Source organism: Dipodomys merriami, unplaced genomic scaffold (assembly GCF_024711535.1).
Source record: "Dipodomys merriami isolate MVZ:Mamm:240054 unplaced genomic scaffold, mDipMer1.0.p SCAF_1, whole genome shotgun sequence".
Lineage (NCBI taxonomy): Eukaryota > Metazoa > Chordata > Mammalia > Rodentia > Heteromyidae > Dipodomys > Dipodomys merriami.
This window is the reverse complement of record NW_027202270.1, coordinates 108,093,388-108,121,344: the sequence shown is the minus strand read 5'-3', so window position 1 is coordinate 108,121,344 and position 27,957 is coordinate 108,093,388. Positions and strand designations below refer to the sequence as shown.

At 35.9% G+C, this 27,957-nt stretch overlaps 1 protein-coding gene across 6 annotated transcripts in view; it reads right to left on the bottom strand.

Annotated features, from left to right (window-relative positions):
- Positions 1 to 27,957, bottom strand: part of Lrfn5 (leucine rich repeat and fibronectin type III domain containing 5) — a 263,210-nt gene that overhangs the window by 182,021 nt on the left and 53,232 nt on the right. Inside the window, exon 1 of one of the 6 annotated variants that reach the window (XM_070027170.1) lies at positions 15,671 to 15,766. The exons of the other annotated variants lie outside the window; for them this stretch is intronic. The gene's annotated coding sequence lies outside the window, so the exon portion shown is untranslated. Of the gene's footprint in view, positions 1 to 15,670; positions 15,767 to 27,957 lie in introns of those variants that run through there. 6 annotated transcript variants of the gene reach the window in all.

The window sequence follows — 27,957 nt, the reverse complement described above, 5'->3', positions numbered from 1 at the left end:
CTCCTAAAAGGAAAAGCTGTGGGGTAAAATTTCTCTGTTCAGTTCCAGCTATTATTTTGTTGTTGTTGTTTGGGGACCGGTCGTGGAGCCTGGACTCTGGGCCTGGGCGCTGTCCCTCAGCTCTTCAGCTCAAGGCTAGCACTCTACCACTTGAGCCACAGCGCCACTTCCGGCTTTTTTCTTTTTGCTTATGTGGTGCTGAGGAATTGAACCCAAGCCTCGAGCATGCAAGGCAAGTGCTCTACCACTAAGCCACCTTCCCAGCCCCCTCAGCTATTGTTTTTAAAACAAGACAAAAATTGGTCTTTTTTCCATCCCATGGTTACTCTCAATGCTATTGTTCTTTTCAAAATTCTTTCAGTGCTTACTGAATATCCTCCCTTTCAATTTCAACATTGGTTTTATCTCCATATAAAAGTCACAACATCTTCTGCTTGGTGTCTGGTGTTGGCTCAAGAAGCCTGTTTTTATAAAACTCTTCCTTGAATTATTAGTGTCAAATAAACATAGGAACAATGTACTCAGGAAACATGGAATTTTTCACTGTCATCAAAACAAGCTGTGGCAGTATTCACCATAGCCAAGGTATAGAATCAGTCCAGATGCCTAATGGATCAAGAAAATGTGATATATACACCCAATGGAATTTTACTGATCCATCAGAAAGAATATTTTACCATTTGTAAAGAAATGCCAAGGCAAAAAAAATGCTAAGACTTGAAAAAATTATGTAAAGTACAGTCATCCCAAAGAGACAAGGGATCCATGTTTTCTCTAATATGTGGATGCTAGATTTAGCTTACAACTCAAAAGTAAATATATTGGGGGGTAAGCAAGGGTGTACAAACACATGCACTGAAATATGGTAGATTCAAGGGAGATCTCAAATGGTGTAATTATTTAAAAAATCAAAACCCAGAATTAAAGTTCAGCAAAATAAAATACCAAGAAGTAAGTACTTGAAAGGGGTGGAGTGAGATTGAGGGGAAATGGGTAGACAAACAAAGAGAAGGGGAAGGGACAAGGATCCAAAAACTAAGAAGAGTGAGGAAAGCAGTGGGTAGGGGAGGGATGGATGAGAATGTTGAAAGGGCTGACATTGATCAAGATCTATTGTATTCATAAACTGCTAAATGGAAACTCCTCTGAAAAATTATTTACAGGTCATAATTTAAAAAACTAGCTGAAAAGAAAACTCTGATCTACCCTCAAAGTTTCTAAGCTTGTAAGTTCTGCTAGTCATTTTAAAGATGAATCCAATTTTCCTCAAATAAGTTTGTCTTCATGAACTTCCAAACCCTCTCTCTGTATTTCCACCCACACATTCTTTAAACAGGTTACCAAACCCTTACTCAATTTATGGCATATAGTGGTCTCCTCATGTTGACAATGAGAAGTTACCATGGCAACTAATAAGGATATGCCATCAGGTTTGCTTTCCACAGTACCCCTGCACTACTTGTGTCATACAGCTGAGATACAGATACTCAATGCTCAGAGTTGGGTCACCATAGCAGCAGAAACTCAGCTGAAAAGTAGGAATTCAGGACCTATCCAAGTAACCTACTAGATTTGATCCTCATTTTAGTAATAATATATCAGTTGACTCATCTGTATATTAATATTTGGAAAACTCTGAGTGAGTTCTTGTTTCTGGGTTGGTAAAACGGGTGATAGATAGATAGATAGATAGATAGATAGATAGATAGATAGATAGATAGATAGATAGATAGATAGATAGATAGATAGATGATACATACATATATACATACATACATACATACATACATACATACATACTTAATTTCTGCAAATTTGTTATCCTTATTATTTTGCCAGTCATAGGGCTTCAATTCAGGGCCTGGGTGCTGTCCTTGAGCCTCTTTGTGCTTAAGGCTAGCACTCTACCACTTAAGCCACATCACCATTTGTGGAGACACTCACAAACTTTTCTGCTGATGCTGGCTTCAAACTGAGAGCCTCAGATCTCAGTCTCCTGAGTGGCTAGGATTACAGGTGTGAGCCACCAGTGCATGGCTGTTATTTACTTTTAATTCCTGTATCTTGTTTCAAACTTGCCTCCAATTGTAGTCTCTTATTGGCTTTTCAAATTTAATTCTGAAAACCAACATTGATGACTTTTCTCTTGGGTATAATCAAGGTTTTCTGGTCATTGCCACCCAGTGAACAAATAAACTTTTTGTCTGTTTTCTCTTTATTCCTTCTTTATTTTTTTTCTCATTTTTTTTCTTTCTCTACCTCTTTTCTCTCCCTCCTTCTCTTCCTCCCTCCTTCCTTTACTTTCCCTTTCCTTCCCTCCCATTGTCTCGCCTCCTGTCCTCTCTCATCTCCTTCTCTTTCCCTCCTGTCCATTTTGTCCTTCCCTCCCTCCTTCCCCCCTCCTGCTCTCCCTCCCTCCCTCCCTCCCTTCCTCCCTCCCTTCCTCCCTTCCTCCCTCCCTTCCTCCCTCCCTCCCTCCTCTCTTCCTTCTTTCCTTACTCCTTCCCTCCCTCCCTCCCTCCCTTCCTTCCTTCCTTCCTTCCTTCCTTCCTTCCTTCCTTCCTTCCTTCCTTCCTTCCTTCCTTCCTTCCTTCCTTCCTTCCTTCCTTCCCTTTTCCTTCTTCTCTTTTTGAAATAGGAGAGGCCCAGCTATGAAGCACTAACATGACCAGAACTTCTAAAGGTATATTCATTCCAAGTTTTCAGGTTTCTAACATCTATAGTCTGCCAATTTTCTTACCATGTATGCAAAAATTAACCCTGTACCAATGATCACCACTCATCTATTATGTGTTTAGAATTATCTCCATATTTATAAATTGTAGGCAACAAAATAATGTTATTTTCAAACTGGTAGTTTAGAGATCATTCAATCCAAGCACTGTGGTGATGTCTTGCACAAAGGAAACACTCAGTGAATATTTTTAAATTAAAAAATTTGAAACACAAATATAAAATCTGACAAAGAAAAAAATGATTATGTATCAGTAACAGAACCATGGCTAGGATTCAACCTTTGATTCAACTTTCCAATTTCTAGCTTTCTTATCTAGTTTAGTCCTTGGTCTTTCCTTATAGCCCAGGCATTGGAATCTCTCAACCTTGTCTGCACAAAAGAACCACCTAGGGATCTCTAAACATAGTAATGCCTGAGCCTCAAACCCAGAGACTCCAATTTGGTCTAGGGTATGACTCAGGAAATAGGAGTTACAAAAGTCCCCCCCGCCCAGGCAAGCCTGAGAACTACTGTTCCATGCAGTGCTCAAAGTTAATGTACAGAAAAATCACTTGGCATGTCTCAAAATGTAAAACCTGATATAGCATGGGAGGAGTGCAGCTTAAATTTCCACCTGTTGTAGAAGTTCTTTTTAGAAGTTAATGCTATTAAACCTAGGACCCAGAGAGATTTAGACATTTTTAATAACTAAATGCTGTTTATAACACTGATGTCTTAAGTAGGAAGACACAAAAAAGCTGCAAATAAATGGATGCCAACATTTGTGTCAGCAAAAATATGCTTTAAGACAAAACTCTTAACAAAGATGATGTGAAAATTATCTAAATCTATTTGAAATATCTCAGCTCGAAGAATACTTAAGCAAAATTGAGACTTAAAAAACAAGTCTAAATTCACATAGACTTATAGTAACCTACAACTCATAATAATTCTATAAGCTACTTAAAATTTGTAGAGAATTTCCATATCTGATTAGAAAAACATACTAAAATGACCACTCCTTCAAGTAATAATAGCACATCTTAATACAAAAGAAACATAGAAGAAATAATTTTAAAATATTATCCAGGCACTGGGGGCTCACATCTATGATCCCAGCTACTCAGGAAGGCTGAGATCTAAAGATCAAGGATAGAAGCCATCCCAGGCAGACCTATCTGAGAGATTATCTCCAGGTAACTGTGGTAGGGTTCAAGTGTTAGAGCCCTGTCCATGCAGAAATAAATCAAGCAAGACCATAAGGCCCTGAGTTCATGCCTCTGTATTACCATAAAAAAAGAAGAAAGTATAGATCTTTTGAAAATATTAATGAAATTAATGAAAAACCACCACACTGTAGAAAAAGAAACTTCCTAAAAGGAAATTATATATGCCCAAATGCCTTAGTATATAAATTTTATCAAACACAGCTATAAGTAAGAAATAATAAAATATTAATAAAATGTATTAAAATATTGAAGAAGGATATACATAACAGGTCATCATAAACCTTAATACCAAAACTTCTTAAAACTAAGGTCAAAATCTTAAGCTAATATTCGAAAATTATAAGAAATTTGAACAAACTTCCTGAATCCAGCAACCCAATTGTTTTAGTTTTACTTAAATAATTCAGCATTAAAAAGTTGAAAATATTGTTGAAGGAAATTGTAGGATACGTCAATAGAGAGATTGAACATGCAGTTTAAGGGTTTATACGACATGATGATGTAAATGATGTAAATGTATAACAACTAATGACAATGTAAAGAAGGAAATGAGAGGCTTCATATTTTATGTACCTTTTCTCCCCACCATTATTTGTAACTGTTAAAAGATCTTAGTGAAAAGTCTAATAAGATTTCTTAAAAGAATTGTCAAACCAATTCTACATAATTCCACAAAGATGAGGTGATTTAAAATAGATAAAAATTTGAAATTAATTCCTAGAAATTAAAATATTTTACTACTTATTTACTAATTACTCCAAAGCTAAGTCACCAAGGTAGTATATTTTTAGTTCACTGGAGCCAAATAAATCAGCAGGATAAACTCTAAAAATAGAAACATATTCAGAGATGCATAACTTGTTTTTAACCAATGCCTCCAAAATCAACTGAATGTGCAAAAGAAATTTACATTCACATATATGGTTTGTTCAAGTAGGTATTTGTGTCAAAAGCAAGGTAATTCTTAACTTGTAAATGATTATTTGAAAAAATTGTCAGTTCATTAGAATTATAGTCAGAATGATGTTTGAAGAAAATATTGAAGTGTTTTTAAAAAGGTACAAAAAACTTTCTTAGGATACAAAGAGCACACTAGACATTATTAAATAAATTTGTGATTCAGGGTGTCCTTAAAATTAAGGTTTTAGAAATCAACCACAACATTTAAAAGTAGTTATCATTTCAAAGAACAGCTTGAAAGTGTACATGTTTAATAAAGATTCTATAATGAATTCTGGTGAGTCAAAAATAAACTAACAGTAGGGCACTGGTGGCTCATTCCTGTAATCCTAGCTACCCCGGAGGCTGAGATCTGAGGATCGCAGTTCAAAACAACCCTGGGCAGGAGAGTCCATGAAACTCTTATCTCCAGTTAACCTCCAGAAAACTGGAAGTGGTCCTGTCTCAAGTAGTAGAGTGCTAGCCTTAAGCTAAAGAGCTCAGGGGCAGCACCCGGAACCAGAGTTCAAGCCCCACAACTGACAGAAGAAAAAATGCAAGGAAGTTATAACATAGTTTCTCATTTCACTAGAAGGGATAAAATTAGAAGATAATACTAATAATATTTGAAGAAAGATTGTGAAGCTGAATTAATTCTACCAAAAATGTATAACATAGTACAGATAACTTTCAAGAATAGTTTGCCAGTTTTGTGAAGTAGTTAATATGTCCTAGAGTTAATATTTCTATTTCTTATTATTTGCTCAAGAAAACTGAGAAATTTTACATACAAAATGACTTGTAAAAATATGCATTTATCCATATTATTTAAAAGAAATCTTACGTAGAAAAATAACACAAATATCTACTTAAAAATTTTAATGCATATAGTATAGTGTAATGATACCAAAAGAAATTACCCAGTAACCAAAAACCAAGCATCAGTGCTTCATACCTGTAAACCTAGCAACACAGCAGACTGAGATCTGGAAGATTGTTCCCATTTATTTTGTTCACATGTGTCAAATACTGTGTGATACTACAGACATTTTATAGTAGGGCACTGAAAATTATTCTTTGAGTAATTATGGCAACATATACCTACTGATTAAGCTGTTTGTTCCAAGCATATCTAAAGTTATCATTATGCTGAATTTGTAGTTTCTAATGTGTGATCTGTAGATTATGTTTTCCTTCTTGAACTTCACTGAACTTTTAAAACTTGAACAATGAAAATTTTAATCAAATGAGCAAGTTCTCAACTATTCTTTTTCTCCTCAATTTTGTTGGCATCACGTAAGTTTTACAGAGGGGCTTCACTTTAACATGTCCAAATGTGCATAAAATATACCTGATCAGACTCACATCCCCCTTAGTTTCCCCAACTTCTTCTCCCTACTCCAAAACCAATCTTAACATGCTTTACTATTCCATTTCCACAATTTTATATAAAGAATTTGACCACATTCTCCCTCCTACAAGTACCTGGTCCTGGATGGCACCTGTTTTACATTCCTGTCATTTCTTTTAATTAGAATGTATTAATTGTTCGAATTTTGTTTTACTGGGAATGTCACACTGGTATCTTTTGTCTTCTTCCCTCTTCTTTTTGTAATTTCATTGCAAATGTGTTACTGTGTTTAATTAGGCTCCCAATTTCTCTCACATTTCATTCGATTTATTTCATTCTTTTTATTAATGGAATCTAATACCGGTTTGTCCATCTTCAATTTTAATAATTTTCTCCTCCACCTATTTAAATCTATTTTTAATCAACTTTACTCAAGCGTCAGCTTGTTTACCTTTGTAACATTTCCATTTGAGTTTTTCTAATAATTTTATATCTATTATTATTGTATATTTGTTGAGTTATCTCCATTTTACCTTTATTTTATTCTTTAAAGTATGAGTTCCCTTAGTTCTTTGAACATGATTGTAATATTTGCTTCAGTGTCTCTTATTTACTAACTTCACCACGTGCCATCTTCAGAACCAGGTATTATTGCTTAATATTTTTCCCATTTGCAGGTTATACTTTCCTAAGTCTTAAAATGCCTCATAGGTATTTCTTGAAAACTGTTTTGGTTTTTTTTAATAAGCATTTTATTGTGAAAATACAATTACATGGGCAAGGTAATGAGTGCATTTCTTATCAAGCATTGTTGCCTCCTCCTTTGTTTCTCCTTACCATCCCTCACCATCTCCCCCATCCCTCACCACCACCATTCCCCTCAACCCCAGTGCGCCAAAGATGCATAGCTTATTTTCGACATAACATCTTGTACATCTCATTGGTGCAATGGATTCACCTGCATCCCTATTTAAACAATTTGTTTTTTCCCCTCCCCTCCACAAATTATACCAACATCAAATACAGTGAAAGCAGGGGTTATACCATGGGGGAGGGACATACAAAGCAACAAAGAAATATAAATATGTTAGACACAATAGCAAGAAAGAAAAAGATTTGAGTCCTTAACTTGGGGTTCATTTCGTTTAGCATCAACCTATCTGTACATTTCTGCTTGTCTCAGATCTGAAAACTGGGTTTTTGAAGACAGATTGCAGTGATTGTAGTTATTGACCATCAGCAGGTGGTAGCTGTTGTTTTCTTGGCTAATGTATCTGTTTAGTGACTTGACTGAACTGTTTCTAAATCTATTCTCATTACTGTGTGCAGACACTGATATCCCTGTTTATGTATTTTTCCTGTATTGCTTTTAATCTTGTTGCCTGATTACCCAGGGTTTTCTCTGGATTTGTATAATCCACCTACTGTTGAAAGTAAATGTCTAAACTCTGTTAGATTTCTACCACGTAGCATTGAATGAGTATGTCTTTGATAGGCTGATTTCACATTTGAGAGAATTTCTATTGTTGTCCACACTGAACCATAAAAGAGTAACAATAGATATGACTCTGATTTTTGCACATATTTAACCCCAAAATAATATCATGTGGGGCTCCCTCTACTTGCTTCCATGAAAACAACTTTTCAGGAAGAGTCTCCTACAATGTCAAGGATGTTTGTGATGTCACTTCATAACCTTGATTCTTAGAACTCACCTTGGGTCAGAGTTGTCTATTGTTTAGAATGAGTGGCCAATGACTTAGCTTAAGCCCAATGCCAGTAAGGATTTGTCCCATATTTATGGATTTACATACAGTTAGGTGTTTATTTCATATCCATCCTATACCTTTACATGGCTACTCCCAGTGTGTGCAGCCTAGCAGGTATGTACAACCATCTTGTATTCCAAAGGATACAGAAAAGCCAGGAGAACTGTTGTCTTTTTAGTTCTTTTTCCTATTCTCATTAAACTCTTTGTTGCTCACTCTGACATTTCACTTTGCATTGTCTCCTGTTTCCCATTAATTTATCTCACCCAAGATATCTATGTTTTTGACAATGCTCTCAAAGAAATTGGGCCATGAAAATGGACACCAGAAAGGGAAGGCAGCCCTTGATCTCAGATTGCACTCCCTGGGAGGCAACATTCCCACCTCCCCTTGGAAACTGGGAAAGAGGCATTGAGAGGGTTAGCCATAAAGGAAAGGCTCACTGAGTAAGCTTCTACAGCAATAAGCTAGATGATAGAACAATATTGGCCTCCTTGTTGCAGAATGAAACAATATGCCCAAATAGACATGGGGAAGAGGGAAGCTACAGCCCTTTGGCTCTACAGGCCCATGCTAGAACTTCCTAAATGTGGAGCAGGTATGGGGGCTGTGTGTGTGAAGATAATGGAGCAAGTCCTAGCTCAAAGCCCTCTCCTTGTCATAACAGAGACAAATACTAGAGATTCTTGCAAGAATGTTCCTCTGTTAGCTGTCTGCCCTTAAGATAATAGCCACAGGCTATAAATGATTATTTGTTTTCAATTTTCACTGGTTAAATATTGTTTATCTGGGGAGACTTCTGCCAAGCCTTTGCTCCATCATTTTGGAAGTCACTTAACTACCCCTCATATTTTAAAAGTACTAATTCTGTTTGGATCAGTGTGGAAAAACAAAGGATTATTCCCACTGGTTCTAATAGGCTGAGATATAACAAATGACAGACTCAGAACAATCTCATACATTTAACTTACAAAAAGTTATCCATTTTACATAGAAACCATGAAGTAGAAGAAAAATAAGATAAAATTATTTCTAAGGCATGTTGGAATGCCCACTGTTGTTTGAATTAAGCATTCTTAGATTGGCCTCTACATTCCAATGCCTGAATAAAAGTAATGAGTTACTAAAAATGGTTTCACATACTCTACACATCCATCAATTCTAAAGTAATTCTATGTATTCATATAGTCCAAAAAAAAAACTATGGAAATGTTCAGGGAACTACAAAAGACCAAATCCAAATCCTAGGTTAAAGACTTCTACATTAAAAAAAAAAAATTCATGCCTGTAATACCAGAAACTTGGGAAGAGGATTGTTTAAAATTGTCTGAAGCAGGCTGCAGGCCAAAGTAAAAAAATATGAGACTGAAAATTAACCAAAGCCAAACAGGGAGAGTATGTTGTTCAATTGGTAGAGTGCCTGCCTATAAGCATAAGGCCTGTATTTAGATACACCTAACACCTAACACTTCCCCACAAACAACAACAACAACAGTAACAACAATTTTCAGATAAAAATGGAAAGATATTTGGGTATTCAGAATTACTTAGTTTAGCAGTTGTAACTTCTTTCAGGCTGATTCTATGAAGATACAAAACACATGAGAAAAATTTTATTTTGTCGAGTCTAATTGTTCCTTTGTAAGAGAAGTCTAAGCACCCAGGCATTAAATTGCATCAAATAATTATACATGATCACTTCTGGAAAACTTACGAACCAGGTGACATTAAATATCAGTGCTATTAGATGTCTGGATGAGGTTTACAGAGATCTAGGTGTCAGAAAGAGGGCATTGGAAAGGAATCTGAGAGAGAGAATTGAAATAAGAGGAGACAAAGAGGGATAGTCTCTTACCCCAAAGAACCAAGGGACTACGTAGGCATTAAACACCCAAGCACCACCTTAATATGCAAGAAAGAAAGGAATAAAAATAGCTCACAATATGCAGAATGATTTCTTTGCGCCAAACTTTTCTGCTTGCTTGTTTTTGGTGCCAGTCCTGGGACTTAAACTGGCCTGGGCACTGTCTCTGAACATTATTGCTCAAGACTAGTGCTCTACGTCTTGAGCTACAGTTTACTTGTGGCATTTTTGATGTTTAATTGGAGAAGAGTTTCATGACCTTTCCTGCCTGTACTCACTTAGAGCCACAATCTTTAAATCTTAGTCTCCTGAGTATCTAGGATTATAGGCATGAACTCAGCATGGCACCAAATATTTTTATAAAAGACTTTGGATGTTTAACCTCATCTAATCCTAATATCTAGAGTGATAAACATATTTATCCTAATGTGGCAAATCAGTAGACTAAGTTATCTCACAAAATGAGCACTTGCACCAGGTCATGAAGAAAGCCAGAGTGAGAATGTGGAATGAGCCGCTGGTTTACAGAAAAGAAATGGATAGTCCTTGAGAAAGGATAAATGGTGAATGAATAGGTTTTGAATCAAGATTTGGTTCTGAAAGCTGGATGCTTATGATTGTGGTTCATGGCTGTAGTCCTTGGTACTCAGGATTCTGAGACCTGAGGATCAAATGGTGTTTTAAAGTCAGAAAGTCAGCCCAACACACTAGGATGAAATATGAACTTTACAATTTAGGCAGGGGGTGGGGGAAGTGTAGTTGTGGAGGTGGGAGGGAAGGGATGGTAGGGGAAAAACAAAGAAGGAGGCAACAATGTTTGATAAGAAATGTACTTATTACCTTGCTCATGTAACTGTAAGCCTCCGTACAGTATTTTCATAATAAAAACGTATTAAAAAATAAATAAAGTCAGCCCAGGCAGGAAAGCACCTTAGACTCTTATTTCCAATTAACAATCAAAGCTGAAGGTGAAACTGTCTGAGGGACAGCTCCCAGACCCTATTCATGCCTCAGGACCAGCACACACAAAAATTGGTAATCTCTCCTACAAATCATTGTAGGCCATAGAAAGTTCTCCGATATGGAAATAAAACAACAAAGTGACATTTTAGAGGTATCATTATTTAATAACATTGTTTGAGGTCAAGGAAGTTGAGGAGGTACTAGAATGAAGGAAACAAGGATTAAGTGCTTAAAGAGAGACTGGAATGAACAGAACACAGCGATCACAAGCTAAATAGCTTATAAAGACTCAGAAGATCAAGTAAAGAAATTCTAAGAATCAAAAGAGAAAGGGGAGAGGGAATGTTTGGAAAACAAAAATACATCTAAGTTTAAAAGTAAAAGAGTTTCCAGTTAAGATGAATTTTAGACTTTATTAAAAAAAAAAAAAGAAAAATGTCCAGCCTCTGTGGTGGCTCACTCGTATAGTCCTAGGTATTCTTAAGGATAAACTCTGAGGATCGTGGTTCAAAGCCAGTCCATGCAGGAAAGTCAATGGAATTTTTCTCCCCAGTGAACTAAACTTAAACAAAAACAACAAAAGGTCAGAAATGGATCTGTGGCTCCAGTGGTAGAGCATTTGTCTTGAGTAAAAATCAAGTGGATTGTAAGTACATTAAAAAAATAGCAAAGTAATCAAGAACTCTAATAACAACAGATGCTGGAGGGGATGTGGACAGAAGGGAACCTTGTGTAAACTTGTTTAACCACTTTGGAAAGCAGTATAGAGGTTCCTCAAAAGACTCCATATAGAGCTCCCCTAGGACCCAGCAATCCCATTTTTGAGTATTTACACAAATGATCACAAACAAGACCATACTAAAGCCACCAGCACAACTATGTTTATTGCAGCATTATTTACCATAGCTAAGATATGAAACCAACCCAGATGTCCTTCACTAGATGAATGGATCAAGAAAATGTGGTATATATACACAATGGAATTCTATGCCTCCATCAGAAAGAATGGCATTGTCCCATTTGTTAGGAAATGGAAAGACTTGAGAAAAATTATATTAAGTGAAGTAAGCCAAGCCCAAAGAAACATAGGTCCCATGGTGTCCCTTATTTGCAATAACTAGTATATGTCTGAGTCAACCAGAAATGGTCAGGTAAGTTGATGTTAGGTGAAATGAACCCCAAGGTAAGTATTCAAATGTTTTTTTTTTCTTTCTTGCGATTGTTTCTAACTTATTTACAATACGATTTCTATGTTACATTGTATGTCCCTCCCCCACTATATAACCCTTGCTTTCACTGTATTTGATGTTGGTATAATTTGTGGAGGGGAAAGGCAAAAACAAATCGTTTAACTAGGGATACAGGTGGACCCATTGCAACAATGAGATGTACAAGTCTTTATGTCAAAAAACGAACTTTACAACTTTGGTGGGGGGGGAGCAGGTTGGGGGGGACGGGGGGGGGGGAGTATGAGAAGGGATGGGAAGGGGAAACAAAGAAGAGGCAACAATGTTTCATAAGAAATGTACATGTTATCTTGCCCATGTAATTATAACTCTTCTGTACGGTATTCTCACACAAAAAAAATAAATAAACAGTAAAAAGAAAAAGACATAACTCTAAAAGAAAATATAGCAAAGTAAAAAACAGTGTGTCCCTATCATTTCATTTCACTTAACATCATCTTATATGGTCATATGTACACAGTTTTTGACCTTTTTTCTTGTACTAGTCTTATACTACTTATTGCAAATAAGGGAAGCAGTAGGACCTATGTTTCTTTGGGCCTGGCTTACTTCAGTTAATTTTTTCCAAGTCTTTCCATTTCCTAACAAATGGGACAATGTCATTCTTTCCAATGGAGGCACAGAATTCCATTGTGTATGCATATATATATGTATATATATATATAAATGTATATACATATACACACCATATACTCTTGATCTATTCATCTACGGAGGGGCATCTGGGTTGATTCCATATCTTAGCTGTGATGAATAATGGTGTGATAAACATAGTTGTGCTGGTAGCTTTGGTAGGGCCTTGTTTGTGATCATTGGGGGTAGATGTCTCAAAGTGGGATTGCTGGGTCATAGGGCAGCTCTATGTGGAGTCTTTTCAGGAACATCCATACTGCTTTCCAAAGTGACTGAACAAGTTTACATTCTCACCAACAATGCAGTAGGGTTCCCTTCTGTCCACATCCCCTCCAGCCTCTGTTGTTACTAGATTTAAGTGCCCACATCCTGAGTTCAAACCTCAGGACTGGTAAAAATAAGAAGGAAGAAGAAAGAAGAAGAGGAGGAAGGAGGAGGAAAGAGAGGGGAAGGAGGAGGAGGGGAGGAGGAGAATTGATCTATACTATTATTACAGGCAATCATCATATAGAGATTTTTAAATTACAAAACTTTTAATATTAATTTGTTTCCAATAATATTTGACAAATATTATATACATTGTGCTTTACAAGAATTCTCATATACAAAACAAATCTCTGTACAGCAATGGTCATTTATAATCGTTTAATAAAGTCAAACAAAAACTAATGTTTATTACTAAAATACTCAGGCGCCCCCCTTTTTAAAAAACATTTTTGTTGTAGAAGAGGTGTCAGTTCAAGGATTATACAAAATAATAGAGCACAAGCTCCAGAAAGCAGACCATATTAGAAATAAACATTCCATATCGAAAATTCATCATCATTACAGGATGCTGAATGATGATAAAAATATAGAGATTTCAGTGTTTCTACTCACTACCCAACTGTCTGACATTATGCAAATGCAATCTTTCTTGGTTTTATTTTTCTATTAAAACAAAAAAAACTATGGATAAATTCCAGGCCTACTGCACTAACAAATAAAGAATTTTATAATTGCTAGATCCAAGCACACATGAATTTTTTTAAAGGAAAAATCATCAGAGGCAAAAATTCTTATTCTGGTTATAAAAATAAATGAAATGAATATGTTTACAGATGACATGAAATTTAAGTTACAGAAATATAATTTTACTAGAAATATGCAGAGATTCCAGAGTATCTAAAATTTTCAATTAATTTGTAATAGGTGGTTTATTTAAGCTATTCAGAAATAAAAATGAGCTGGGTGGTGGGGGCTCATGCCTGTAATCCTAGTTGGGGAGGATGAAATCTGAGGATCACAGTTTAAAGCCAACCTGGCCAAGATAATTCATGACTCTCTTGTCTCCAATAGTGACAAATAACTAGAAATGAAGCTGTGGCTCAACTAGTGTTAGCCTTGGGCAAAAGAATCACAGGGATAGTGGCTAGGCCCTGAGTTCAAGTACAAGGACTGTCCCTCCCCAAAAAAGAAAAAAGAAAGAAAAACTGTTAAAATCATGTCGTGAAAATTTCTCTTCATCTCTATCCTCATAACTTGGTCTTCCCGCATCACATATAGTAATGTCTTTTTCTAAGTTCTTTTATTTGTGTATGTATATACATTATATAAACAAAAGATGTACTCATAAATGCATTCCATATAAGTATAAAACATACATATTTACATATATGAATGTGTATAGGTCGATAATTTGCATATTTATCAAATACTTTAGAAATTTAAGTTGTTTCTACTATTGCAATAGTGTGAATTAATAACTTTGGTGAAAACATTTCATGTCCATGTAATTCAAATGGAATAAATTCTAGACAGAATGCCTGGCTCAAGGTAAGCATGTGGTTTTAATCATTATAGTTATTTCAAAATTCTAACACACATGGAATGTACTGTTTCAATTACCACAGGCAACACATGAAGGTATTATTGTACTACTAATGGGGACATTCAGTTTAGTTGTGTTTATCAACTTAATTAATTTGAAGTTGTATCAGTATTGTTTAAATTTGAATTACTATTGCAATTCAGAGGTTAGACATCATTTTTTACAGTATGAGACACTGTTATAATCTTTTATTAAATATTTGCTCTTCTGTACAGGTTGAAGCTTTGTCCTGTTCTTGATTTTTTAAAAATCTTAGTAGTATTTAACACTTTTGTGTGATATGAGTTGAAAAATAATATTCTCTGACCTTGCCTTTGATTTGGGCATTGTGAATAATCTGCTGAGCAGATTATTGTTTGCATATAATGTGTCTCCCCATTAAGGCTCCTGTATTGCAAGCTTGATCCCCAGCAAATGAATCCGATCAATAAGAGGTGACAGGATCCTGAGACCTCTTACTTAATGAATGGGTTAGTCCACTGATGGACTGGTAAGATGACAGCATTACAGGGAGGTAGTGGAAATCAGGAAGTAAGGTCCAATGGAGGAATTAAATCACTTCAGGAGTGCCCTGGAAAGCTATATCCTGTCCATTCCTCCCTTTCCTTTCTCCCTTGCCCCTCCCCCTCTTCCTTTCTCTTCCCTTCCTCTCTCCCTTCTTCCCCCTCTTTTACCCTTCTCTCAACCCTCCCTTCCTCTCTCTCTCTCTCTCACTCCTTTTTTTCCTATCTGGCCACAATGAATTGAGCAGTTCTGCTCCTCCACACCCTTTCCACCATGCCTCTGCCTCATCACAGGCCCAGGCACACAGTGAGGATACAGGGAAACCAGGATCCCATGGGCAAAGCTACATCTTTCCTCCTCTGAGCATATTTGTGTCAGGAATTTTGTATAGCAGTGAGAGCAAACTAACTCAGGGCTGTGACTGCTTAATTAAATGCAATCATTCTTCTTTGTGTGGATTCCAGATTGGGAGTTCAATTTATAAATGTCTTTTTCATTTGTAGTTGATAAATTTTGTCAGATTTTCTTCTGACAGCTTTAAGATTTCAGATTATATATATATATATATATATATATGTATTTTACCTATTAATTTCAGCATGTGACTTGAGATATGGATCCATTTCTTTCTTTTCATTTCCTTTCTTTCATTCGTTTACTTTTTTCCTGCCAGTTGGCCACCCTTGCTGTATACCACTGCTTACATATGAGTCATTTGTCTCTGAGAACAAAATTGCATATTTTTATTACACAGCAGCCGAGATTATTCATCATGAATTTCTAGTTTTTTTCCTTCTCCTCAGTATGTATGGCATACTTATTTGAAAATGTAAGCACAAACCAATTAATATATGTATATACATATTTGTATTTGTTTGTTGTTACCAGATTTAGTTTTCTCAGGTAAAGAAATGGAATGGAATAAAGTTAGCTATTAATAACTTCGGCTTGGAACAGTTAGCTTATCTAATTCTGATAAAGATGTCAATCACAATAACCTTACTTCATATCTAAAACCCCTTAATTTTAGTATATTCAGTAAATTACAAGAATAACAAGGCATTTTCCTATGAGCTAATTTCAAAAGCTGATTTGGTGGAGGGAATAGTTTGGAAAATTTCAAAGATTTTTGAGTTAATAGTTCAAAAATGCATGTGTGCTCTAAGAAGATGGGGTTGAACCAATATGTTTTAAACTAGGCACTACTGGGGAGTAGGAAACATGATTCTACACAGAAGGAGAGAAAAAGAAAGGCAATACAATAAAAGTCAAAGATTAGTAGATTGAATAAAGATGTAGTGTTAATTGTAAATTCTGATTTCTAAAATTGTATGTCTACATACAATCGCCTAAATCTCTCTACAAATTTTCAAACTAAGTCATAAGCATAAACAGAGAGGTAATATATTTTGTGATCACAATGTATATTAAAAATAAAGAACAAAGTATAGCAAATAAATAGTTTTACTTCAGTCATGGGAGGCAAACTCTGATAGGCCTACATGAAGTCTTACATTTACACAGCAATCACTGTCCTAAGCAACTCCTTCATATTAACTCATTTAGTAATCAAGATACTATTGTCACCTACATACCATAGGCTAGCATCTGAAAAACAAATAATTAAATAACTTGCTCTGAGCAAAGACCCAGCTTTTTTTTTGGGGGGGGGGAGTCCGGTGGTGGGACCTGAACTCTGGGCCTGGGCGCTGTCCCTCAGCTCTACAGCTCAAGAAGAGCACTCTACCACTTGAGCCACAGCACCACTTCCGGCTTTTTTCTTTTTGCTTATGTGGTGCTGGGGAATTGAACCCAGGGCCTCATGCATGCAAGGCAAGCACCCTACCACTGAGCCACCTTCCCAGCCCAAACACCCAGCTTTGTACTCCTCAAAAACTTGGTCATCCCAAGGTTTGGCATCAAGAACCATTGGTTACAACTTCACTGAGTACCATCAGTATTCTCATTGTGCATTAGTGAAAAGAATTTATATTTCTAGAATAAAAGCAGATGTCAGAAGTTATGCTTGATAATTGTCAGAAGAAGCCAGAATGGGGAAAGAATCCAGTTCAGTTCTAGTTAAAAGAATACAGATTACACCCTCCCCCACAGTGTAACCCCCGCTTTCACTATATTTGATGTCAGTATAACATGTGGAGGAGATGGGGACAAACAAGAATACAGATTACAATAAAAAGTATCCACTAAAAACATTCACATGAGCCATGGTAGGTTAGAAGACAAGGAGGAGATGCTAAAGTTACACAGGTAGAGTTTTGCACAGGCCATGCCGAGAGTAAGGGAAAAGGAATATTTAAATTCATCAGTGACTTAGAAAACTGATGTACCTCAACAAACAACCATCACTGCACAGAGTCAAGAAAGGGTCACAAGAGGAAACATCTAAACGCTAGAGCTACATATTTCATTGTTTAGAGAGTGATGGCCACTAACCACATGAGTACCAATTCAAAAAACCAGTTCCTTAGTCATAGTGGCCACATTTCAAGATTTCAAAAATCCCTGTTCCTGTACATAGAGTGAGGTGATTCCTTTTCTTCAAGTTTTAACAAGAAATGGGTCCAGTTCTCACATGTGCAGTTTGTAGACCCAGGAAATGTTAGGAATGCAGAGGAGCAGGAAATCAAATCAAAGATGAGTGGCAGTCAGTCTGTAATTACAAGCAGAAACTGTATCTTCCTTCCCTACACTGAAAATCCATCATGGTTTATTTGCCATGAACCAGCTAACCAAAACGCTGTTTCTTCTTTTCATAACAAGTGTTGTCAATGTTTAGAACCTGAAAAGCAGGCTTATTTTCTTACCTAAAATATCAAGATGCATTGTACTTGTATATTAACAAAAACCCCTTTGTACAACTAAAGATAGTAATAATACATTTTTAAAGTAAAATTGATAACTGGAATTCAACAGCTATTATAATTTTCAATAGTCACTATGTTCACATTAACTTTATTCAGGAAATAGAAATAAACTGGAAATGGTTATGAATCATATTGAAAGGACAATTCATCTCTCACCTGTGCCTCTGTTCCTAAAGTGCCTCTTTCTCTGTTCTCTTGGATTTTGAGTAACAGACTGAGTTTTCACCTTTTCTGCTAAACCCTATACTCCATGGAAAGATTTTTACACAGACAAGCTTTATTTTTTCTGGCCAAAATGCCCAGGAAATTGGACCACTCTTATGGGTAGAATCCAGACAATTCTTAAGCCGTAGAAAGTTAAAAAAATACAATCCAATATTCATCCATTAAGACATAGCTCTATTTTACCCTTTTCTCTCACAAACATGACCCCGACTTGTGGGTAAAAATACACATGTACATAGAACCTGGTTCATTCATGGCCACATCATGGGTCTTAGTTTAAAACAGCCAAGACTATAAAAGTGCAAAACCTATACTAGGATTCATTTTTCCACTTTAGCAGAAGTAGTGATGATATTCTAAAATATTCATTAAGGATCCTACCCAAGATTGAGATAGGTATCATTGCTAAGTGCCTTGTACTGGTATGAGACTCTGCAAACGCTCTTAAACATCAGGTTCTTCTGCAAAGAACAGGGATGATACAAGTACTCTCTGCTGTGGGTAAGGTGTTAGGAGATTTCATAAGTTCTACAACCCTGGAAAATGACCTGCAATGTTTTTTGTTTTTTGGGTTTTTTTTTTAACCACAATGACTTTTCAGGCCCGCAACAAGATAAGATTAAATACAAGATAAATTAAGCCAATGCAAGAGAGTTGTTATCTCAAAGGCACCTATACAGGACCAGGTGCTTTTAAAACCTTTGTATACATGTCTTCTGTAGGTTCCCAGCTTCCTTTCCTTTGATAGAAATCAGTGTTGTTGTGTGAAGGAAGCAAAATACAGAAGGAACTAAAAACAAAAAACAAAAACAAGTCTCTGAGAGCAACCTCCTTTTTATCATAAAATATCAGTAAGGGAATAAATTATCAAGCACCTAATTTTGGCACACAGTATTTCTTGTTACAAAGCTGATTAACTTTATGAAATATTCAGCCACAATGGAACATTAAAATAGCTGTTGAAAAGAATTTTCCACTATGGTAAGGTAATTGAATTTACATTTCAAGCTAATAATGGCTAAACATATCACAGAAGTTAAACCTTTACATCATAATTTAAGTGAATAACCAGCACTGGTTCCAGAATTTAAAACTGAAGTGTCCATTTAAAAAATCTTTTCTATTCTATGTATGCAACTTCCATTTCAGCTGATTACTAATTTGTGTAAAAGAAATGGTATGCCTAACAATTTTTTACAGCAAAATAAAACAAGAAAGTAATCAGAATACTATGATATTATAGATGCCCTTGAATTGAAAGCTCCAGTAAATCTGTCTAGCTGATGCTTCTCTTCTAATTATGATGTTTATTCTGTCTTACTCATACAGAAAGGATTTCATTGCCATATAATTAATACTGTCAATCAAAGGAATGAGTATGTTCACGAAGGAAAAACCTCAGGTGGATTTCTGAACTGAAAAGAGGAAAGATGAGTCATATCTAAATCCCACCCAATTACAGTGATTTATAAATGTTTTGAATGTGACCCCTTATTTCTCCTTTTTTAGCCATGTATTAATATTTTGCTGTTTTTTCCCCATTGTTTTCTTTAACTTTCATATGCAAAGGTTTCTTAATTCGAGGACATTTCAGTAAACATATCATTGATCTTATATCTGGACACACATAGCTTCCTGAATAAAACAATATTGGAAATCAGACAGTGTAGAACTTAGGAGACCATCTGTTCTCTAAATAAATACACAAAACGAAAAGAAAATCAAATTTAAGAATGGTTGTTTGCAAGTACTTTAGTCTCAAGATATATACAATATTCATACAATAATAAAAATGTATGTTTTAAAAGAATAAGCTTGTTTTGGAAGTCAAAGAAAGCAAAATAGCTTAGCAACAAGTTTTCCTGTGCTGACCAATTAGCTGAAATATAATCATTGGTGCCCAGACATTTGGCAATTACCCTGTGAATAGAATTACTGTCATCACGTACAACTTGTCTTCCATGTATCGATCCTGGTAGGCCATATCTCAGTTCAATCAATATGAACACTTTAGGAGAAAGCAGCCAATCAGAAAAAGTTTTATAAACTTATCTCACCACAGAAAAATGATCATTCTGCAAATGAATGTACATTGAATGTTTTCCTTTAAGAATTATTTTTATGTAATTAGATCAAAAAGGAAATTTTAGGGCTGGGAAGGTGGCTCAGTGGTAGAGTGCTTGGGTTCAATTCCTCAGCACCACATACACAGAAAAAACCGGAAGTGGTGCTGTGGTTCAAGTGGTAGAGCACTAGCCTTGAGCTGAAGAGCTGAGAGACAGGGCACAGGCCCATATTTCAGGCCCACAACTGACCAAAAAAAAAAAAAAAAAAAAAGGAAATTTTAGTGACAGAATGTCAATACACCCCAAGTAATTTTATAACCTTTTAGTTAATTCCACAGCTAATATAAATTAAGCTTATTAATATTAGTAGTAAATAACAGCAAGAAAAAAATCAAAACTAGGAATAAATTACAAAATAATGACACAACAACTAACCAAAGGTTGATTTACATGTTTTGTTTTGTTTTGTTTTGTTTTGTTTGGGTCCAGTCGTGGGGCCTGAACTCTGGGCCTGGGCGCTGTCCCTCAGCTCTTCAGCTCAAGGCTAGCACTCTACCACTTGAGCCACAGCGCCACTTCTGGCTTTTTTCTTTTTGCTTATGTGGTGCTGAGGAATCGAACCCAGGCCTTGTGCATGCAAGGCAAGCACTCTACCACTGAGCCACCTTCCCAGCCCTGATTTACATGTTAAAGGGGTAGTAAAGAGTTTTTTTTTTCTGCCAAAGGCCATTTGGATATTTATAACATCATTTGCAACCCATGCAAAATTATCAATACAGGCAGCCAATGAGAAACAAATGAGAAGTTTATGTATCTGTCCACATATGTATCCTATCAAGTACCAAATGGTTATCTGGATTTTCTAAGGTCCTCTGACAGACAGTCTTTGACCCTGGAAAGTTTTCGGTAAAGTTACCACATGTATTTAAGAAAATAACGTGTTTTCTTTTGAAATATGGCAATTAATCTTGATATCACTGAGCAAGCTACAACTATATCAACCATAAAAGTTAGCAACTATTAGAGTGAAATGCCATTGCATTTTTAATTCCATATATCTCACCTATGGATGACTTTCAAACACATTATTTTGTAGTTACATGTCTGGAAATACTGTGAGAAGTAAAAGGTATTTTCACAGTGTTTACAACAATAAAGACTATTAACTGGAAAAGGAATGATGGGAAAGAGAAATAGAAAACAGCTTAATTTCTAGTTTGCACACACTGATGACTTCAACCTCCGCATAAACCTACTTTCTCTCCTTAATGTGCCTTGATCATGTTACATCCTTCTAAATATGACAATTTTCACCTACAAACAACAATTTAGTTTTGTTATTAATCTATCTTAATATTCAACATATTAGCCTAGCTACTGTAAATGTTTTCTAATTCAAAGTCCATGCCTCTGTGTTGTCCTTCTGTGTGACCCGCCCCCCCCACAAAAAAACAAACAAACAAAAAACCACAAACAAAAAAAATACATAAGAATAATTATCCCTGCCAGGTCACAGTAGGCTATGTATACACACCCAAGCATAAGTTGTTGAGGTATGCTAGAAAATGAATAGTAAAGCAACCATTTTCAGAAGTTGCTCTACATATGAATAATGTCTTAAAACATGGTCTGGGAAGGTGGCTCAGTGGTAGAGTGCTTGCCTTGCATGCATGAGGCCCTGGGTTTGATTCCTCAGCACCACTGAAGCAGAAAGAGCAGTTAGTGTCGCTGTGGCTAAAGTGGTAGAGCTCTAGCCTTGAGCTGAAGAGCTGAGGGACAATGCCCAGGCCCAGAGTTCAGGCCCCATGACTGACAAAAAATATAAAAAATTTAAAAAATGAAAGGAGACTTCAATCTATGTATTCCTCATTATTTTTTCTAGAAACTAGATATTACCAAGTACTGTATTCCCTCTATCCCTCTAGATATGTTCATAGTAGATACCAAAATAAGAGGAATCTTCCTCTCCATAAACACAATTGGTAACAAATATCTGTATCATTTCTTGCAATCTTGTATATATTTCAGTACCCACCCTAGTCCTCATGAGAGAGCTGTGACCTTTTGGCTGAACTGTTCATTTCTGGCCTTACTAAATCAAAGGAAAAAAAAATGAATCCTCTCTTACCAGATAGACAGGTGAATCCTCTGTCTGAGTTCTGAACAGACCTCTTAGTATTATTCAGCCCAGTCATTAATTCTTGGTTCACCCTTAACAGTGATGTGACTACATTCTTAGCCTGACAAAAGAATCAATTTAATGACATTTAATTTAATAAAAATATATGTTCAAGTAAATAAGCAAATATAACAATTTGAGGTGAGGAAGTTGAATGTATTCATTATTTTTAAAATGATGTAATACTGAGATTTGAACTCAAAGACTCCAACTTGCTAGGCAGGCACACTACCCCTAAAGCGATTCCTTGTTTTAGTTATTTTTCAGATAGGATCTCATATTTTTGCCTGGACTGGCCTTAAGATAGTGTCACCTTTTGTATGATAGTGATTATCCTCATGTATAATTTAAATTAAAGGTATGATCCAACATGTGGGGCTTGTTGTCTAAGATAGCTGTCTTATTTCTGGCTGGTCTTAAGTCACAGTCCTCATGATCTCTGCTTTCAAAGTATCTTGGATTACATGAATGGAATATCACAACTAGCACTTAAAAACGACTGCTTAAGGTAATAGATATGCTAATCCTCTGAGTTGATTAATATTCAAAATATACACAAATCCACAGATCACACAGTATCTTATCAATCTGTGTAAACATTTTCAATTAATCAATCAGTAAATTATATTTGTCATCTATCACCTTTCTATGATATGATGAAACTGCAAGTCAACAGTACTGAAATTAGCCATGGTAACTAATCTTTGTAGTAAATCCTGCCATATTTCACTTGGCATTCCTTATCAAGATACTTCATACTGCCTGGCAATGGTGTCTCTTCCCTGTAATCCTAGCTACTTAGGAGACTGAGATCTGGAGGATCAAAATTTGAAACCAGTCCAGGCAGAAAAGTCTATGAAACTTCATCTCCAAAATAACCAGAAAAAAAAAAATTAGTTGGGCTGGATAGATGGAACAAATGGTAGACCAGCAGCTGAGTAAGCAGACAAGCAAGAAAAAGACCTTGATTTAAAACTTCAGTACTATCTGCCCCTCAAAAAGTAAAATTTCTATATATTGTATGTCTATATATTATAAAAAGGACACCAAAGATACTGTTATACTTCCTACTGATGCTTTTCCCGAGAGCTGTGCTAATAGATCACTGGTAGATTCCAGATTGTTGTCCTCCTCTATCTCATGTACAGTACTTTTCCCTCCTCAAGTGAAACTGCAGGCCAATAACACATGCTTTTTGGCTATAGAGAGAATACATGTGTCTAATTTTTGTGCTCACATCTGAGCAGCTGACTGCTGTTGGCTTCTTGCATGTGACAAGAATTTCCTTTTTAAAATGTTGGGCTCGAGTTTCTTCCCTTAATTGTGTATCATTCAACATCTATCAGGTTGTGTGTGTGGGGGGGGGTGTTACCCTAAGACACTGACAGAATTCATAGGTATAATTTAAGGAGCCAAACAACTTACTGTTGAAATTACTTCTCCCCACATATCTGTGGTTGCTATGATAGTCATTACATGAAATGCAGTTACAAAAAAAATGGAGAAAGCATACTAGTATCTGACAATGAAATTATATGGAGACTGGTCACAATGGCTCAGGCCTGTAATGACAACTACTGGAGAGGCAGAGGTCAAGAGAATCATGGTTCTAGCCCACACTAAAAATGTAAAAAGACCCCATCTCAACAACAACAAAAAGATGGGTATGGTGCAACAAGCTTGTATTGGAATTGTAAGTAGGAGGAGTACAGTTCAGACCAGGCCTAAACTTAAAATGATTAAAAATGGGGAAAAAATAGGACTGAGAGAATATGATTAAAGTTTGAGAACCCTTGACTCACAAGCTTGAGCTCTGAGTTGAACTCTAGCACTGCCAAAAAGAAAATAATGATAGGTATATACTAGATATATAACTATAAAGTTTATAACAAAGCTTAGTAACTGTGTCTTGTATCATCTTTAAATGAATACCTAAAGGAGTTTTGCTTAGGTAGACAAGAGAAGATATTTGAAATGGAGTTCTGTCCATTTTGTATCCCAGTATTTGACATTAAACAATATATTTACTTATTCTAAGAACATTTAGTCCCTTACTTGGGAGATAAAACTGGTCTTCACTGATAATACAAGTGTATCATTTTAAAAAGAACTCGTGTGATAGAGAAGGTAATACAATCAAAGTGCATGTGAGTAAATACTTCAATGAAAACTTTCATTTTGTACACTTAATATACACTCTTAAAGTAAAACAAAAAGAAAAGTAATTAACTCAGTTAATATGGCTATAACCATAATATGTAATGAGGTTATCATGATCTCCAAGCAGTTCAGATGTCTTTTGATCTTGGAAAGATTTTATGGACATGCATTACAAATATTAGAAATTCCTAAGTACCTGTTAAATAAATAAATCATTCTCTTAAGTAGTGCAAACCTACAGCCTGAACACTCAAAAACTCCAAATAATATTAAGTAACCAGGAACGTGATCCAGATAATTTTCTTACTTTGTAGTGGATTTGAGGTAATTCAAACAAAATACCAAAGAAAAATCCTTCTTTGTCTTGTTTTATATCCCTTTATCTTCTCATTCATATTACTTAGAGCTTTAAGCTTAGTTCTTGCCCATATATTTTTGAATATATTTTTTGAATATGCAATTATTTCACTGTCTTTGAGGGACTTTTTTAAATTTTATTCTATTGTAAAGATGATGTACAGAGGGGTTACAGTTACATGACTAAGGTAATGAGGTAATGAGTACATTACTTGTTGATCATTCTTACTTCTTCCCTTGTTGTTGTCCCACTACCTCTTAGCTCCCCCACTTCCCACACTCCTCACCATCCTATCCCCCAACCTCCCATCCCCGACCCACACCCAAAGTTATAAATTTTGTTTCCAATATACTGTCCTGTGGGTATCATTGTTGCAATGGGTCATCCTAGGTTTCCTTGTTTCAGCATTTTGTTATTCCCCTTCCTCTCCCCAGATTAGGCAAATGTATATACAAGAGGCAGGGTACCAAAATCAAGTACAGTGACATCAGGGGATATACCATAGGGGAAAGAACACATAAAAGAAATGAAAAAAAAATCACATAGTACATTAAAAACAACAACAACAAAGAAAGACCTCTTGTGTCCGTATCTTGGGGGTCATTTTGCTTATCACCATCTTACTACAGCAGTATCTTTGAAGTTGAACCTAAGAAAATTCATTTCATTAAACACTCAAACTTGAGAATAAGATTTGAAATACATTATTTGAGTAGGAAGCATTGTTGTTGATTGTGAAGATTTGTCTTTCTTAGTGACAGTATCACAAAGCAGTTTTTGTTCTATTCAATCTTTTAAGATATGATCCCAGCTTCATTTAGAAACAATGGATTATAATGAGTTATCATGCCTCTCAAAATAATTTTGGTATCAATATAAATTGGTAGAACTAATAATAACCTTGCAAGAAAATTTATTTCAACTCTAAAATTAATGTCCACTTTTGTATTTCATAGAAACTAATGAGTAACAATTTTAAAGTATACAAATTTGCAAGAGACAAAAAAGGGTAAGTATCAGATTAGAGCTACAGCTTTGCTTTTAGACATAAAATAAGAATTAAGTACAAAAAACAGTGATAGGTGTTCACTGTTGGCCAATATGTTCTAATTTCTTATTGCAAATAGAGAAAGATACTTATAGATAGATAAGATAGACAGACAGACAGATAGATAGATAGATAGACAGATAGATAGATAGATAGATAGATAGATAGATAGATAGATAGATAGATAGATAGATAGATAGACAGACAGACAGACAGATAGATAGATATATACATAGATAGATAGATACGGATATACATGATACAGATATAGAAAGAGCCAGATGGACAAATTGAGAGACAGTGGGAAAGAGAGAAACAAAGAGAATTTAATCCTTGGTCTCCAAGCATCAAAATCACAGGGTGGGGGGGGGGGGGAGTCACATAAATATTACATTATATTTGCCTAGGTTACACACAATACTGATTGATTCAGAACTTTTGAACAATAATCAGCATCTCCATAAGCATTTCTGGAGACTTCATGGTTTCTAAATCAAAAATAACATAATAAAAGTTTTTATACTGAGATAAACATAAGGCACTGCAAATTCTTCCAATGTCTGAGATAAAAATACAAATGCTGCATTCAAAAATAAGTCAGGCAGCCAGTTGAACAAAATCAGCCTGTTTTCTGCCTTTATGAATGAGAGATTGAAGCCTATGGGATATTTTGACTACTGGTCAAAATATTGTAATCTCGTTTAAAACTTCTGCCTAGGCCTGGCATTAGTAGCTACTATAATCCTAGCTAGTCAGGAGGCTGAGATCTAAGGATTCCAGTTCCAAGCTAGCCCAGGCAGGAAAGCCTGTAAGAGTCATATCTCTCTTATCTCTAATTAACCACAGAAAAAAGTAGAAGTGGTGCTATGACTCAAGTGGTAGAGCACTAGTTTTGAGTTCAGGGAGTTCAGGGTCAGTACTGAGGCTCAGAATCCCAGCACCAGGAACAAGCAAACAAAACAACTGGCAAATATCCTAACATTATGACCCAGCATGGTTCTAAAAGGAAGAGGCTGAACATAATGTAAGAAATGACTATTAAAGAGATAAAACTGATTTCAGAAACTAAGTAAAAAAGAATATATAACAGTACAAAAAGAGGCTGGAGAAGAGAACAATTAAAAAAGTAAGATGATGAGTTAACCAAATTAAGCCACAGCTTCGCTAAATTCAGTATTTTTCATTCTAAAGCCTGCTTTGTTAATAAAATTACATAGACTGACCAACAAAATGACCATAATATATCAAGAGTCAGGAAATGGAAAGACTTGGAAAAAATGATATTAGGTGCAGTAAGCCAGGCCCAAAGAAACATAGGTCCCATGGTTTCCCTTATTTGCAATAACTAGTACATGTCTAGGACAAGCAGAAAAGGTCAAAAGCTATGTACATATGACCATATAAGATGATGTTAAGTGAAATGAACCTCAAGATAGGGACCCAAATATCTTCTTTCTTTCTTGCCATTGTTTCTAATGTATTTGTAATGTACCAGGTGATTTTTTTTGTTGTTTTGTATGTTACCAAGAGAGAGGGTGGCTAACAGCTGAGGGAAAGACTATTAAAAACAAACAAGGGACCTTACATGGTGCTACTGGCTACACCCAGTGCCCTTAAGGTGGACAGCATTGCTGCTTGGATACACCTCCCATGCCAGACCAGCTGATCCCTTTGCCCTGGATGATCATGGGGAAACATGGGAAGTCTCCAAGCATACTACCCAACCACTCCACATACACCTCAAGAAAAGAAAAATGAACTGATTGTTATTGGTATGGTTAAGGTCAGAGAGGGACTATACCCATTCAAGATCAAGAGCTGTTGGAATCTAGTTTTGGGCCAGAGCCACAAGATTGTGTCTCAGGACCGTAAGTCAAGGGGTGGGGGGGAATGAAAGGTTAGAGTACTTGAGGCAGTGACCATTTGTTGCTTGTTTCAGAGCAGAGCAACA